Genomic DNA, 17,101 nt, shown 5'->3' with positions numbered 1-17,101 from the left:
GAAACCAAAAACCCAAGTGGGTACTTATTTGCAACTGTGAGGCCTCCAGCAAACAGGAGTAAACACAGGAATACCAACAAACAGAAAAAAAAAATGGTAAAAAAAAAATGGTAAAAAAAAAATGGACAGAGGTAACAGACCAATGGTTAAAACAGCTTTCGGACTGGTGGCAAAGAAGTTCTGCGGATGGTATGCCTGAACATCACCTTTATGTCCTACCCTACGCAAGGAGTGTGTAGGTGACGTTCAGCATCCCTTAAAGCAACGGTAGACTTTGGTAAACTGGGCGGTCGGTGGGCTTCATGGCAGGGAATCCCCATTTGTAATGAATACTGCAGTGGTGAATGTATGGACATCAAAGCAGCGTCCTTGGTTGATATCTGAGGAATGAAGCCACCAAAGAAGAGTCTTTGCACACTCTTGATAGTTTGATCCAATAGCTTAGAGAATACAGGTTTAAGGACCACTGGACTGCTAATATCCATTGCAGAATTCTCATGTGTAGCCATGTTGAAGCTAACAGGGTAATTATGGCAGCCATAGAGCCCAATGGTCTAAGCACTAATTTGGCTGGCGGATCTGGTACTGTTAGAATCTGATACGGTGCCTTACAGTAGAAATTCTGTCTGGTGGGAGGAAGTCTAGGTTTGAACGTGTCCAGACGTGCTCCAATGAAGTCAATTACTTGAACAGGGTGCAACTGCGATTTATGAATGCTAATGGTTGTGCCTAAGGTAGAGGCAAGGTGCAACAAATAGTCCCTGGCTTGGATGAGTAGACGCCTGGTTGGAGCAGTCAGGAGTCAACTGTCCAGGTAAGGAAACACGTGGAATCTCTGCAGTCTCACCTGAGCTGTGACTATCACCATGCATCTGGTGAACACCCTGGGGGTTGTGGTGAGACCAAATGGGAGGACTCTGAATTGGTAGTGGTTGTCTCCCAGCCTGAAGAGAAGATACCTTCTGGAGCTTCTGTCCATTTTGATATGCTACTGTGTGTCCTTTAGGTCTACTAAGCACATCCAGTCATACATCTGCAGTAGTGGGAGGATGGACTGGACCATGACCATCCTGAATTTTGAGTTTTTTACTGACTTGTTCAGAGATGTCATTTCCAAAATTGGCCTCAGTTCCCCTGTCTTTTTGGTACTAAAAAGAATCTTGAGTAAACTCCTGATCCGATTTGATCTGGAGGGATCTTATGGATGACTTTTCTAGCAGCTTTGCAATCTCCAAAGCTGCTTATTCACTCTGATTGTGATGGAACATTGGGGAGAGATCTCTTTGGTTTGGGATGTTTTAAAAAAGGGAATGAAGTAATTTCTGGATATGATCCTTTGCACTCATAGATTGTTTGTGATGGCTAACCAGGCTTCTGGGTGCAAGGATAAGCATCTCCCCAAGTGCCTCCAGAAAGGTACCGTCAGGCAACTTTCAGAAGTGCTGAAAGGGTCTGTCCAAGAAAGAATCTTGAGACCCTTGATTTTGTAGACCCCCTCTGCCCCACTGGCAGCGTCTAACATTATAACTGTTTCCCCCTCTGCCTCTGGGGGAAATGTGTCCCAGAGATTCTTGAAAAGGAACTTGAGACGTCTTGACCCACAATGAGTCCTGGAGAAGATCCTTGTGAGGTAGAAACCAGATTCTGATGGCAGGCAGGGTCATTCCATCTTTCTCGCTACAGCAGAGTGCGTCTCTGACTGTGGGGCCAAACAATGACAATTCATGAAAAGATGCATTGGTGAATGATGCCCATACCTCCCAACCATACTGAATTACTCGGTTTTTACTGAGTTTTGGGGTCCAAATAAAGGGGTATCAAGATTCCCGATTGGCACCCCTTCATTTCTGAGTTTTTCCCTTTGTTTTTCAATTTTCGTGTTATCGGCAATGACGTCATTACGTGCGCGATGACATCAGCGCCATCAGGGCTACCAGCCAGTCGGAATTGAGCTGAAAGAGCTACACATCCTGTAGATATCATTTCCGGCTGGTCGCAAATGCAAGCGGGAACAGGAGAGCTATGGATTATATGCAAGAGGAACTTTACATGCTGCAGAATTTATCGAACAGGAGATGAATTATTTATGAGAGCTTGATGTAAACAAGGATGGAATGGATTTTCCAGCTGGCCGCAAATGCAGAGCTAAGGAGCTGTATGATGAACTGACCTCTACTAAGGTAGACTGGCTTAAGGTGTGTGTGTGTGTGTGTGTGTGTGTGTGTGTGTGTGTGTGTGTGTGTGTGTGTGTGTATAAATGCCCCCCCATTCAATATACCTGGTGGCTAGAGGTACTCAGGCTCAAACCCTGTATCTTCTGTACAGGGTAAAAAGAGCCTAAAGTCCCTAGCCGCCACCACTTGTGAGCTTTGCCTAGGTTTTTTCTGCTAAGAGTTGAGAGCTATATTGACAAATGAATTTGTATTCCCCAGGTTTTTTGTGCTGAGTTGAGAGCTACAGTGAGAACTAAATTTGCATTCCCCCATTACTGGCTTTGTTTGCCCAGGATTTTTGTGCTAAGAGGTTGAGAGCTGTGGTGAGAAGTGAGAAATTAATTCACTAAATGATCGCCAGTAAGTTTCCGTCTTCCTATTTTCCAGGAAGCTGCTGATTTAGCATAGTGGTATGTTGCTCTGACTGTAGTGTATGGGGTCCTAGGTTCAAGACTTACTAGCGAAATGCATGGTGGTAACAACATTTTACTCTAGCAACTTTACAAAATTATACAAGCAATGTTTAAAATGTGTCCCTGGTTTTTGACCCTTTGCCCCCCCTCAAAAAAAATGAAATTGAAAATGTGTGAGAAGCTGTGCAAGATGCCTATGGCTTACACTGCTGTCATTCTATTTACAGTGTGGGTGTGGAAGTAAACTTTTATGATGGAAAATGTTCTGAATTGGGCAGTTTTGGCATTATTGGTTCATGCATTTTGTTTCAATGCCTACAGTACAGTCTACTGGAAAATGTTTAAACAATAAATTTAAAATGCACTTTAACAAGTGTGCTGTATTATACAAGAAATATAATTTAATAAAGTCAGGAAGGTGCATCAAAGAAAAGAACACATATGTTTCTTGTTTTGTATGCAAGGGGCCAGTGATTTGAAAACAGCCCAAAGGTGATCTTTATTCACCACTGGCCAGATGCATTTTCTTTGGATGTGGTGTGGGTTTCAATGCTGTTTCAATGAATGTAAGTTTCAAGGGCAAACAAGTTTTAATGCCAAGTCTATTTTCATTGTGAGACAGTATTGTTTTACGAGATGTCTATTAGTGTTTGTGCATTGTTGTGGTGTAAAAATAAAATCCAAATAATCATTGTAGAAGTAAAGCAGTATGCACACATTAGTGTTTATGGCAAATGGGGCACAATAGCCAGGTAATGGGACATCAGAGTGGCTGCAGTGGGACTCTGGTGGCATATTTTGGTTGCCTGTTCTTCAGTTTGCGTTTGAAAGTTGGTATCCCACAATTCCACTGGAGTGGGAGTGGTTGCGTAATTATGTATGCAAATCAGATGTTAATCAGTGTACAGATTTGTACCTATTTTTCAAGGGCCTTGTCCAGATTTTTGATGATTCTAGGTTGATAAATATGATGACGCCTTGAAAGGTTCTGCAAAGACATAGCCACATCCAGGCATGACGCCCAACGGCAATGCCTGAACTGGCAGCCCTTGAGGTGCCCTCTGCATTGTGGGAAATTAATGAATTTCCAATTCTTCCGTGAGATTAGAGTGGCCTTTCTGGAGGAAAAGACCTATTCCTCATCAGGTATGGACTCTGGGACAGAGCTAGAGAGTGCTTTGATTAAATCTCTCCGTCGCCTTGTAAAATGAGAAAGACAGTTTAATACTCATATGGTGAAAGTAGCAGAGGCATATACTCTCTTGCCAAATCTGTCCATGGCCCTAGACTCCCTGTTAGGGGGATGGACAGTGGAGCTTTCCTGAGCTAGCTCTTTTTTGGTGGCTGCTACAACTATGGCATCTACTGGAATCCCTTTAGTCCAATGTGGTCGGTCTGTTGGGGCACTAACAATCTTATCTACGCATTTGGGGATAGGTTCTACAGTGTCCAGCTCCTTCCACTCCCTGGTTAATACTAAGTCGACAAGTGCATCAGTGTGGGGGGGGGGGGGCACATCTAAGATGTAGAGGGACCAGGGCCAAAAGCCTCCGAGAACACTTTCCTCATTTGTAGGATTTTAGGTAGATTTTGGTGCAGGATTTCTAGGATGTCTCCAAAGGTGACATCCTAAGGTGGAGATCTCAGGGACCCTTCCCCTTCCTCAAAATCAGCGTCTTCAATGACAAATTATTGTGGAGAATCCAGGTGCCTCCTCTTGCACCTTCACTTCCGGGGTACCTCCTCAGGTGGATGCTCCAGGGGAGGTATCAGAAGAGACCTGGGGTTCCAAGGATAGCATAGTTTGGAGACTTTGCTGGGCCAGCTGTCCCAGAGGTGGTAGATGTGTTGTCTCAGACACAGTGTCTATGGAGGTAAGGGGTGGATCCGAAAGTATTGGAGCCGAGGATCTACTGAGTAGGAAAGAATCCTCTCCACCACCTTGAAGGCAGACAGGCCCAGAGATGTTAAAGACATTCTCCCTGGAGCCAAAGCTGTCGGGGCAGAAAGTATCCAAGTGTGCTCAGCCATCCACTCCAAATGGGGTGTCTATGCCAAGCTTTCAAACAAAGGCTCCAGTGGGAAGTGATGCATCCGAAAACTTTGGAGTCAAAGTCAGCCCCATGGAGCTGATATTGAGGCTTTGGCTCTGAGAGCCACTCTGCTCCAATGCAGTCAGATCCAAGCAAGTCAGGAAAGCTGTTGGGAGTCAGAGACACAATCACTACCAGCTCAGACACCTTGACTATCTGGGCCTTCAGATCTGAACACTCCAATGCAGTTGGATCAGACAAGGAGCAACAGCCCTGAAAGAAGAAAGCTGACTCACGGACCTGGTGGGTGACAGAGCTAGTAAAATCCCCATCTAGATTTGCGTCTGAAAGAATTGCTTAATCAGTCTATCTACCTCTGATCTGGAAATGCTATAGGTGGACCTGACAGAAGATGTGGAAGGTGGTCTGGAAGATCTTTTAGGGGATCTGTACCAAAAGGGATATCCCGAGGCAGCAGGAATTGGTCTCAAGGCAGTAAGAGGAGCTCTGGTCAGAGGAGATAACTCGGCAGATTTAGTAGGGTCCAAGGATTTCGGATCAGATACTCTGCGAGCCATTTTGTGAGGCTCGTGGGAAAGTACAGTTGTGTACCTACCATAAATGTAGATGTTTGAGTGTATTCACTGTTGCAGTCATTACAATTGGGTTATCCTGCTGGCAGGCTACCCGCAGTCGGCCCAAGTTCCAAAGTCTGGGTCCGGCGTCGGCTGCTGTCGCCTCCTCCCTGACGTCAGTGCGCCAGAGGCATAAAAGATGCAGCTGATGCCATTTTCTTCAGTTTTTCCTGCCCCAGATGTCAGGTGCCCCTAAAAAGGTAGGCTAAATTATGCCAATAAGCATGCATACACAAAAAACAACTTTTCCTTCATCTACAAGCAAATATACCACATAGGTTGTATAGAATAGAGAAGTACAGATAAGTCCCAGCAAGGAAAAGGGGGGTGGTGGGTGGGTAACCTGGACTGCAACAGTGAATACACTAACATCTACATTTATGGTAGGTACACAACTGTACTATGTTCATCGTGTTTCACTGGTGCAGTCATTACAATTGGGTTGAATCCCAAAGCTAAGGTTGGGAGGCTGGCTCAAGAGGATTAGGAGAGGCTATCAGGCCCTGCAGAACTGCAGTGGCAAAGCCTTCCCTGGATTTAGAGTAGAGAGGTAAGTGATAGTGCTTTGTAAAAGTATGCACTGAACTCCAAGTTGCAGCCTCTAAGATGTCTTTGGTTGGTACTCCTCTGAGGAAGTCTGCTGAAGTGGCTGCTGCTCTGGTTGAATGTGGCCTAATGCCCTTAGGCACTGATTTGCCATGCTGTGAATAGCACAAATGAATGCAGTGGCCTATCCACTTTGAAATAGTCTGTTTTGAGATAGGCTTTCCTTGTGATCCTGCAGCATATGCCACTAGAAGTTGTTCAGTCTTTCTGAAAGCTTTGGTTCTATCCAAGTAGAAGCGTAGCTGCCTGTGAATGTCCAAAGAATGCAGAAGTATCTCACCCTTATTCTGTGGGTTTGGGTAAAAGGTAGGCAAATTAATGGTTTGTTTAAGGGCCACACTGGACACTACCTTAGGCATAAATGTAGGGTTTGTCCTTAGAGAAACCCTGTCAGGATGGAAAATGATAAAAGGTTCCACAGCCATGAGTGCCTGTAACTCTGGGACTCGTCTTGCAGAGGTTATTGCTAGGAGCAGAGCTGTTTTCCAGGATAAGAATTTTATATCAGCTGCAGAGGCTGGCTCAAACGGAGGCAGTGTGAGTTTTTTCAAGACATAGTTGAGGTCCCAAGCAGGTACTGGTGCTCTCCTTGGAGGTCTTATGTTTTTGGCTCCTCTGAGGTACTGCCTTAGCAATGGATGAGGAAAAATAGGTGGTTCTGTATTGTAATGAGCTGAAATGGCAGAGGCATGAATTTTAATAGATGAAAAGGAAAGGCCTTTATCCAGCATCTCAGTTAAGTATTGCAAAATCTGAGGAATATTTGGAACAGTCGTGTCAATACCTAGTGCCTGGTTCCAAGCACAGAATCTCTTCCATTTTTCTGCATAAGATTTTCTGGTGCTAGGCCTCCTGGCCTCCAAAATAACATCCATCACTGCTTTAGAGAGAGGTGTATCTTGAATGGCTACAGTATCTGCCATGCTGCCAGGTTTAAGGTCCTGAGTTGGCTGTGCAGTATCTGACTGTCTTGCTGGGTCAATAAGTGAGGAATTTGAGGTAATGTCCAAGCTGGGCATTGAGACAAGCTCTTTAGGATTGGGTACCAGTGCTGGCGAGGCCAGTCTGGGGTAATCAGTTATCATTTTTGGCTTCTCTTGTCTGACCTTGAGGAGTACTTTGGGGAGGAGAGGCACAGGAGGAAAGGCATATACTGTTAGGTTTTTCCAGCTGAAAGATAGAGCATCCACTTTCCATGCTTGCTTGTGATAAGTCCTTGTGCAGAATCTCTGTAATTGGCAGTTGTGAGGGGAGGCAAATAGGTCTATGTCCGGGCATCCCCAGTTCCTTGTTATCATGCTGAAGACTTGTGGATCCAATTTCCACTCGTGGGGATCCATTAGGTTTCTGCTTAGTTCGTCTGCCAGAGTATTTATCCTTCCCGGCAGGAAATGTGCTTGCAGATGTACTTGTAAGTCAGTGCTGTGTCCCACAAGTTCATGGCTAGTCTGCAGAGGGGGTAGGAATGCGTGCCCCCCTGCTTGTTTATGTACCACATGACTGTAGTATTGTCCGTCTTTATCAGTAGTTGTCCTGGAAGAAGTTGATCCTTGAAGTCTGTCAGGGCATTCTGAACAGCTAGCATCTCTTTTTTATTGATATGTAGATGCATTGTGCTCTGAATACATCTTCCTGCCATATGGGCCCCCCAGGCATAATCTGATGCATCTGTTGTCAATGTCTGCCTGGATGTGGGTAAGGTGAATGGCTGTCCTGTGTTGAGGTGACAGGCTCTTGCCCACCATCGAAACTCCTGTTGCAGGCAGGGAATGAGGGTAATTATTGTTTCCAGGCTGTGGCAATGTTGAGTCCAAACACTTTTCAGATACCATTGAAGTTTCCTCATATGCAGTCTTGCATATGGAATTAGCAGTATGCAGGATGCCATGAAGCCCAAAGCCTGCAGAATTTTTCTTGCAGATAACTGGGTCTTTGTTGCCAACATTTTGAAATAAGTAGTCAGTTGTCTGTGTTTGTCTGGCATGAGATAAGCCATCTGGGCAGTTGTATTTAAACTTGCACCCAGGAATATTATCTCTTGAGAGGGAATGAACGTTGATTTCTTTTCGTTTACTGTGTACCCTAGACCTGTTAGTAATCTTTTTACAAACGCCAGATGCTGTAGTAGGATGTCCTTGTTTTCTGCTTGAATAAGGCAGTCGTCCAAGTAAGGATATATCTGTATTCCTCTTTGTCTGCAAAATGCAGTTACTGGTGCCAGGCATTTTGTGAAGACCCTGGGTGCAGTACATAAGCCAAAGGGCAGTGCAGAGAATTGGTAGTGCGTTGAGCCAGCTATAAATCTGAGGCATCTTCTGCATGATTGTCTGATTGGGACATGCAGGTATGCCTCTTTTTGGTCTAAAGTCACAAGCCAAGCCTTCTTGCCCAGCATGGGCAGAAGCTGCTGCAGAGTTAACATTTTGAATTTTGGAATATCCAGGAATGTGTTTAGGATAGACAGGTCCAGTATTGGTCTTCAGGCTTTGTCCTTTCTAGGTACCAAGAATAGCCTTGAGTAAAATCCTTGTAACTGCTCTTGCTGTGGTACTTGCTGAATGGCTCTCATGTCCATGAGGGATGAAACTTGCTTTTGTGCCTCTGCCCATTGATTGCGTGACAGGTCTGGCATACCATTTGCCTTGGCAGGGTGTGAAAGTGGAACCCGTAGCCTTGAGATAAGATATTTAAGACCCATTTGTCCTGGGTGATTATGTGCCAATTTTGTGAAAAAAGTGCTAGTTTCCCCCCCAAAGGAGCTGCCAGAAGATAGGTGCTTGGTGCTGGCAGGGGAAAGTCATCGAGACTGTTTCCTGTATGGCTGTGATTTTTTCCTCTCCGCTTTTGGAGGTAGAAGCACCCCATTGTTTAGGCCTGTATGAGCCTTGGGGCTGTGATCTGCCTCTGGGGTGTGTCTGCCTCTTTGTGGCCTGACACTGGAAATGACTAATTCTTTGCTGGCCTGTAAGAAGTCCTTCACTGTTTGCATAGATTTAGCTTTGTCCTCCATTTTCTTCGCCTCTTCTGCTTTAACACCAAACAAGGAATCATGTTGTAATGGAGCATCTAAAAGCTTTGCTTTAACATGATCGGGCAGATTCTGTTCTTTTAACCAAGCATGCCTCCTAATAACAGAACATGTAATTGCGGCCCTACAGGAGGCCTCTAGAGAATCAAAACCACATTGCAAAGTATGCTTTCCCACTTGTTCAGTGCATGCAATAAATCCTGCATATTTCTTTGTTTTCTGCACATTCTGAATTTGTCAACATTTTCTGTTTAAGCTGTGACAAAGATATTGCTGATATTTAAGCATATGAAACTGACAATTTAAAGCTCTTACAGCCAAGGTAGCAGAAGTATAAATCTTTTTCCCCCATCTGTCCAGGGCCCTTGAATCCCTAACAGATGGGTTTGGGTTTTTTGCAGTGGAAGCCTTGACCTCCTTGGGACCCTGAGAAATAGTTTCTGGGTCAGCAGCAGGGTTTTTGTAAAGAAATTTATGAGAATCAGGAAACCTGTAGTGTCTGTCTGGCTTAACAGGAGCTGGTGGTAAAGAGTCAGGAGAAAGACCGGACTCTGAAAATACATCATCTACAATGTCTAAAACAGGAGGAAGAGCAAGGGGCCTATGCTGGGGTAATAAAAGGAAGTTCCTGAGCCTTTTCTTGGATTCTGAGTAATCTTGGCTCTCCCAATGGAAATGCTCCCTCATAGTATGCAGGGTCTCACCAAAAGAATAATCCTCAGGAGGAGGGGCTGAAGGGGTAGATTCTTCAGCATCAGAATCCTCATAGGGAGGAAGGGAATATTCCTGTTCAGAAGAGGAATCAGAAGAAATGGAAACCTGATCTGAAGATTCATATTCTATGTCTTGCCTAGGCCTCTCATCAGGAGAGGGATGGGAACCCCTGATCAAAGTAATTAGGTCTTCGGCCATTTTAAGCATCTGTTTTTTAGGCATGGAGGCCTGTCCATTAGAATGCTGTACTTGTTTCTTTGTCTTTAGAGCTGCTTTAGTCTTTGCCTTTGAAGCTGAAGATGGCTTTACATATAACTGTGTAGGCATGAAAACACCCTCAGAAGCCGATGCCTGCTCAGCGGCTCCGGACCTATCTGAGGGAATAGTTTCCAAGTGTCCAATACCTTGTTTCCAGCGGCCTAGTCGGCTCCACGTGGGAGTCGGAAGCGGTCTGTGGCTCTGAGGTAGCGGGCGTCAGGGGCTGTGAAAGTGCCTCATTGAGAACCGGCAACAGGCCTAACGGAAGCCTCGTCGTCGGTTTTGGACCTTGGATGCCTGTCCTTTTCTTTTTCTTTGCGCTTTTTATAAACTCCGGTAGTCAGCTGATCCAATGGCGTTATATAATTGAATCTTCTGCCAAAGTAATGAAATGCAAAATCGTACCGACGCTTAATAGTGTGTTGGTTAAATCTAGCACAAAACCGACAACTAGCAACGTCATGGTCAGGGCCTAGGCAAGGAATACAGTAAGAATGAAAATCCTTATGAGGTATTTGCTTCCCACAAGAAATACAATTATTAACTTTTTCTGACATCGGTCTGGAGCAAGAAAAAAGTTTCCCCAATGGGGTACTTCGCTTTAATGAAGACTTCGGATCTGAAATTCGAATTTGAAAATCTCAGGAGTCGGCCGACCGGCACTTGCGAACTGCTTTTGCTTCGGGCACCGCACGGCAAGGAAGACTGAAGAAAATGGTGTCGGCTGCATCTTTTATGCCGCTGGCGCGCTGACGTCAGGGAGGAGGCGACAGCAACCGATGCTGGACCCAGACTTTGGAACTTGGGCCGACTGCGGGTAGCCTGCCAGCAGGATAACCCAACTGTAATGACTGCAACAGTGAAACACGATGAACATGTGCAGGCAGACTTGTCTGGGGAACATTTCCTGTGTTCCCAGACATCTTTATGCTTCCTGTCAGGGGGATGAGCCCCTGAATTGGAGGAACCAACAAGCTGGGGCAGAAGACTGAATACAGCCTTTTAAACTAAGTTTATTTCTGCTGTTGGCCAAAGCACTCTGGTGAAACCCTTCACAAATAAAGCAGGGGGTTTCAAGATATGCAGGGCTGAGACAATACACGCACTCCCTTTGAGCACCAGATATGTGAATCTTGTGCCCACAGGAAGTTCACTTTATAATGCCTAACAGCTCATCAGACATTTTAAAAAAGAGAAAGAAAAGGGAAAGTAAAGTCCCGCAAAGAAATGAACAGTGAACAGTTTTTTTTTTTAAATATAGAAATTAAGAAAATAGGGGAAAGAAAGTTAAAGATAGTACAGCAAAGAAAAATCAAACATCTGTAAACATGAGAAAAAACTCTCAACAGAGCTCAAGCACAAGGATAACTATGCATCTTGACAGAACAGCAAATTAGATCTGAGATAATTTGGGGGAGTAAGGCATGATGGGTAGGGGAGGAGCTCGAGCTTCAGAGCCTAAAGCTTGGACAGTGGACGAGTCGGCTATGAGGATCGGATCTGAAAACCCACAACATCAGATCAAATATTTTCCACGTACTTGCATAGAGTGTTTGTGCTGAAGGTTTAGGAGAAGATAAAAAGTATAAGTTGGACAGGGTAAGAGAGAATCAATTGCCTGACCATTAACAGAATTGGAGAAACTAGGCAGTCAGCCAGAGGACTGAGATGTTGAGATGGAACATGCCCGTCAGGTGAGACAGAGAATATGGAGTCTGACCCAGAATCCAAGGTTGGTGAAGTAAGTGAGACCAAAGGATGGGAAACCAAATCTGTCAAGGCCAGTAAGGTGCAATGAGCATAATGTTGCTCTTCAACATGGCAGCTTTCTGTAGAAATTTCGGAATTAATGGGATTGCTGAGTAGGCATAAAGTTGACCAGGGGGCCAATCGTAGAACATCCCTCGGTGACTCCCCCTGTGGGGGGATTAGGGCAAAGTAGCTGCTGCTGCATTTGTCGTTTAATGTAAAAGTAAAAAGACCACAGCAAGGCTGGCCCCATCAGTGAAAAATAATTTCCATCGAGAGACCACTTGTGAGGTAGAAAAATGCACCTGCTCTGTTTGTCTGCTATCACACTGGACTTCCCTGGAATCTGCATTGCTATGAAAAAGCAGTTGGATGAGATTGCCCACTGTCACAAACTGAGCCCTTCTTGACACAAGGGGTATGATTTGGTCCCTGCTTGTTTGCTGATGTACCAAACTACTGGCATATTGTCCATCTGAACTGCAATTGTCCCCAAAAGGAGAGCATTCAGGAAGGCCTGCAAAGTTAAAAGCACAGCTCTCCTCTCCAGAACACTGACATGCAAGCTGCCCTCTTTGGGGGGAGCAAGTGCTTTGGACTGTCTTGCCCAGAAAAAGCCCCCTCCATCCCGACTGGAAAGCATTCGTTGTTACTATGGTCTTGGGATGGGGGAAATAAATGGACGGCCTTGTAGAACCTGATGTGATTGAATCCACCACCCAAGATATCTCTTTTGCATGTCGGAGTGATTCTTATCACAGTTGACATGGATTGTGTCGCCAGTGTCCACTGGAGAATCTTCAAATAAAATGTTGCCTGTAACCTGATATTCTGTACTCCTGATATAGGTAGCAAAGCTATCAAGAACTTTGCATTGAAAATTGCTCCTATGAATTCCAAATTTTGAGTCGGTTGTTAAGACTTGTCGTAACTTATGGTACTCCCCAGATGAATGCAAGCCTGGAGAACCTGATTCCTTATCAACAGATGCATGGTCAGAGCAGTAGGGAGCCAGTCGTCTAGATATGGAAACACCTGGAATCCCTGCAGTCTCAATGAGCTACTAGTACTGCAATACGTTTGGGTAAATACCCTGGGGGTGGTGGTGGGGCCAAAGTGCACAGCTCTGAACTGGTAGTGACTGGCTCCCAGCTAGAAGCATAAAACCCTTCTAGCTTGTCTGTTCATATTTATGTGATAGTACACATCCAATCATCCTTGCCCGTAAAAAGGAGAATGGACTGAACCATGACCATCCGAAACTTGTGCATCAGATTGAATTGTTCAAGTTGCCGAGATCCAGAAATGGTCTCCAGTCCCGTTTTCTTTAGCATTAAAAAGAGTAAGTTTCAGATCTATTTGGTCTGGCGGGAGCTCTTGGATGACTCTCTTCTCTAGCAGCTTATGATTTTGAACTGCTGTTTCTTCCCTCTGACTAGGTGGAACACTGGGGATTTTCCTTGGGTTTGGAAGTGGAAGTGGAAAAAATGGGTATTATACAACTCCTGAATATAGTCCTCTGCATCCAAGTATCTATTATGTCTAGCCAGGATCTCTGGTGCAGAGATAGTCTTCCCCCAGTTGCCTGCAGAGGTGAGCAATCAGTCAACCTTTCAGGAGTGCTGAAGGGTCAGTCAGAGAAAAAAATGTCTGGACAACTGGTATTGAAAGCCTTCTCTATCACAAAGGAAGCGTCGACTGGTAAGAGTTCCCCCCACCCCTAAGAAACTTTCTCCGTGTGTGTCCTGGACAGTACCCGGGGACTTTTTGATTCCTTGAAAAGGATCTTTGAGGGGTTGAAAAAGGTACGCCCAATGCAGAGAGCCTCTTTCCATTCATCTCACACCTGGATAAAGCTTCCTTCACTATGGGTCCGAAAAAGGAAGTGCCGTCAAAAGAAGCATTGATGAACGATGACTTGAAGGCCTCCGCAAAATTGCATAAGCACATCCAAGCATGCCTCCTAATGGAAATGTTTGAACCTGCTGCCCTTGAGGCACCTTCGGCTGCATGCATAATTAGCCTCATGGATGAATTTGAAATCGATTTTAGGGCAGCCAACTAAGAAAGATCACTGGACCTCTCCTGGAATGGACCTTGAAAGGGAATTTGAAAATGTATTGATTAAATCCCTTTGCAACCTAGTAAAATGTGCCAAATAATTCAGCGACCCAAGGGCAAATGTTGCTGAAGCCTAGACACACTTCCCAAACCTGTCTATCACCCTAGACTCCCTGTTAGGGGGAGGAACAGTGGAACTTTGTACAGCAAGTTCCTTTTTGGTGGTCGCGGCCATGACCATGGCATCTATGAGCACGCCTTTAGCCCAAAATGCCTTCTCCAAAGGTGGTGCTAGAATTTTGTCTGGTCTCCTAGGCATCAGTTCAAATGTGTAGGGTTCTTTCCACACCCATTGTGCAACCAATTAGACAGTCAGAAGATGGGGTAACCCAGAAAGTAGATGGGCTAGCTCTGAACACCTCCATAAATACAAACTCGAGTGAAGGGGTGCTTGGGGTCCAACTACCTCTCTGCTTCAGGATCTTCAGGATGTCTCCAAATGAGATGTCTTCTGGAGGTGATCGTTGGGACCCTTCTCCTTCATCAAAGTCTGTATCCTCGGTGACTGACTCTTGTGAAGAGTCCAAGTGCCTCCTCTTACACTTCCTCTTCCGAGGGTCCTCCTCGGTGGGGTGTTCTGGGGAGGTGTCAGAAGAACATGTAATAGCTTGCTAGGTAGACTGGAGGTCTCAGGCTGGCTGATCCTGTGGAGTCAAATGGTGAGGCTCCAGGTGCAGAGACATCAGCCCTGTCAAAACAGATAAAACCCTCTTCACAACCTCAAAGACTGCTCCGGAGAGAGAAAACTCCGGAGCTGTGAAGGCAGGCTTCTGGACTGTAATCTCCTCCACTCTGAAAGCAGTCTCCCTGAGGAGGAAGTTGGATCAGAGCTATCCAGTGCCAAAATGTCAAGGCTCAGAGATAGCTCTGAAACAATCAGAATAGACTACAGTGCCTCAGATCCAACATGGAGGCTTTGGCTCAGAATCCTCCAGATCCGAAAAAATCAGAGCCGAGGCTGTCAGAGTCAACTTCTGATCGAATGAGAAGGTAATCCTCAGATCAGAGCTTGATGGACCCAGAGGATCTGGATCCTAGGTCTCTGCATCAAACAAGAGAATCAGAGGAGGAGTCAGACAGTGGCGGACGATGGATGGCCTGCCTGATCCAAGCTGGTAGGTGCCAGAAATGTATCCATCAGGATCTGCGCCGAGAGAAACTTTGTCATCATCTGATCCATATCTTCTTCAGTTAAACTACTAGATGATAGGGATAATGCCAGCAAAGGAGATTTTGTATGGTGCCTTTCTAGGAAAGGAGAAGGCAGTCTAGAAGGAGCAGCATCCACTGATAGAGAATATTGATTCCTTGGTAAAGTTATAGGATCCTGAGTCGTAGGATCTGAGAGTTTCTTAGTGGGATCTGAGGGTATAGGATCTGACAATATATTTCTCTTCGGATCCAAGGGCATTAAATCTGATGATCTCTTTCTCTCTGGATCACAAGGAGAAGAAGTACGAGACCTCCTAGGATCCAATTTTGATTTCTTCCTGCAAGGCCCGGAGGATGAAGCTGAGGAAGTAGATTGAGAGGGAGATTTCATCTCCCTGGATTTTTGTCTGGGGGGGGCTCAACTCCTGCAATAGCCTCACTGAAAGAAGAAGGTAACTAACCTTTTAATATCAACTTGTTTTTTTCTGTCCACCAAAGCGTGTGGACTGAAATTATTACAAATAGAACATTTTTTTTTTAAGATGTTGAGGGCCTAAACAGTAGACACACACTATGAGTGTCCGACACAGACATTTTATGTCCACACTTGGATCATTTTTTGAAGAGGAGAAATGAAAGATTAAGGAAAGGAATTTTTAAGATAAGTTTTTTTTTTTTTTTTAAGCAGAAAAAGAGTAAAAAGAAATGAGTAACCTTAACTACCATTCTTGACAACTGCTAACAAGTATCAAAAGAACGGCGAATACCAACAATGGTATAGAAGATTACTCTATCGAGTAAGAAAAACAGGACAAAATTTCAGTCAAGTAAGATAAAATTATCTATATTAACTTTACAAGGGCAAGGGAACAATAAAGGAAGAAAATATGTGGAAAAGGGTTGAACTTAATGTGATATCCCTTCTCTGGGCCATTGATCAAGGAGCCTCAATCCTCACCACTGACACCAGTGGCGAACATTCACTTAGAACAAAAATAGATACACACAGTATTTTCTGATGCAGCTCTCTGCACCAAGCACAATTTCCCCTTAAGCGTACATAGGGAGCACACTTCCGTCCTGTGGCTGTTTTCCTCTCCAGGCCCCAAATAAGACTCCACCTTTCTCTCTGCAGGAAATCAGTGTTTTATGCCCCTGTTCCAAGTAGCTAATACACACACACACGCACACACACCCAGGAAAGCCTGGCACAGATGTTACCCGATATACCACCTCCACCCAGACTATAAGGTAGATTCATTGCCACCAGCCAGCTACATTAAAGCACTTACTAGGGTACCCAATTACTATTAGTAAAATTAATACTTATACAAATGGTAATGTTTGACCCAGCAGCAAGACTCTCAAGGATTAAAATATTGTCTAAAAGATCAGCCACAATGAAAGGTAAAGATATACTTTAATAAAATAAAAACCATGAAAATACTGAACATCTATTTACAATAAACAGAGTTTCAAGTCACAAAAAATATAAAACGTAACACAGGTAGAAAAACTCAGATACAGAAAAAAAGAAGTTATGTTCTTATCATAATGTTCCATCTGTGTTGTTGATCTTCATTCATTCATTCATTCATTACTGAAGGGTGTTGGTTCTGTCCTCGGATCCGAGTCGGCCGTTATAACAAGCTTGAGCCAGCCAAAAAACTCTTGAGTTAAGCTTTAACCATAGTGCCCCTCTCAACCTCAGATCAAGTTTGCCCATAAGGAAGAAAGAAAGGAAAAAGAGTGGAAGCTTTGTCTGAGCAACTTCCTTATCATAGGCTAGGACCATATCAGAACCTCCAGGAGTCTTTAGGAGGGGGATGGCGGGTGTGTTGTAATAAATGAATGAATGAAGAACAACAACACAGATGGAACATTATGGTAAGAACATAACTTCTTTATCTGATGATGTTAATCTTCATTCGTTGCTTACTGATGGGACAGAGTCCCCTAGCTATTTTGTTTCCTGGGAGGCCCTATGGAAGAATATTCCGAAGTACCATTGAATCAAAGGAGGCTCTCCCCCTGGAGACCATATCCAATTTGTAATGCATGATAAAGGTATGAGGAGTGGCCCATTTTGCTGCGGCACAAATGTCATCCGTAGAAGCCCTTGCAAGGAAGGCAACAGACGTTGCAACTGATCTTGTGGAATGCACTTTGACCTCAGATG

General features: G+C 44.6%; 1 protein-coding gene across 1 annotated transcript in view; it reads right to left on the bottom strand.

The window, feature by feature from the left end:
- Positions 1-17,101, bottom strand: part of LOC122808571 (alanine--tRNA ligase, cytoplasmic-like) — an 859,981-nt gene that overhangs the window by 263,623 nt on the left and 579,257 nt on the right. The window lies entirely within an intron of this gene.

The sequence above is a fragment of the Protopterus annectens genome, chromosome 8.part0, assembly GCF_019279795.1.
Source record: "Protopterus annectens isolate FY-2018-M chromosome 8.part0, PAN1.0, whole genome shotgun sequence".
Classification (NCBI taxonomy): domain Eukaryota; kingdom Metazoa; phylum Chordata; order Ceratodontiformes; family Protopteridae; genus Protopterus; species Protopterus annectens.
Note: the sequence above shows the minus strand (reverse complement) of the source record. Positions and strands in the feature narration are given on the sequence as shown.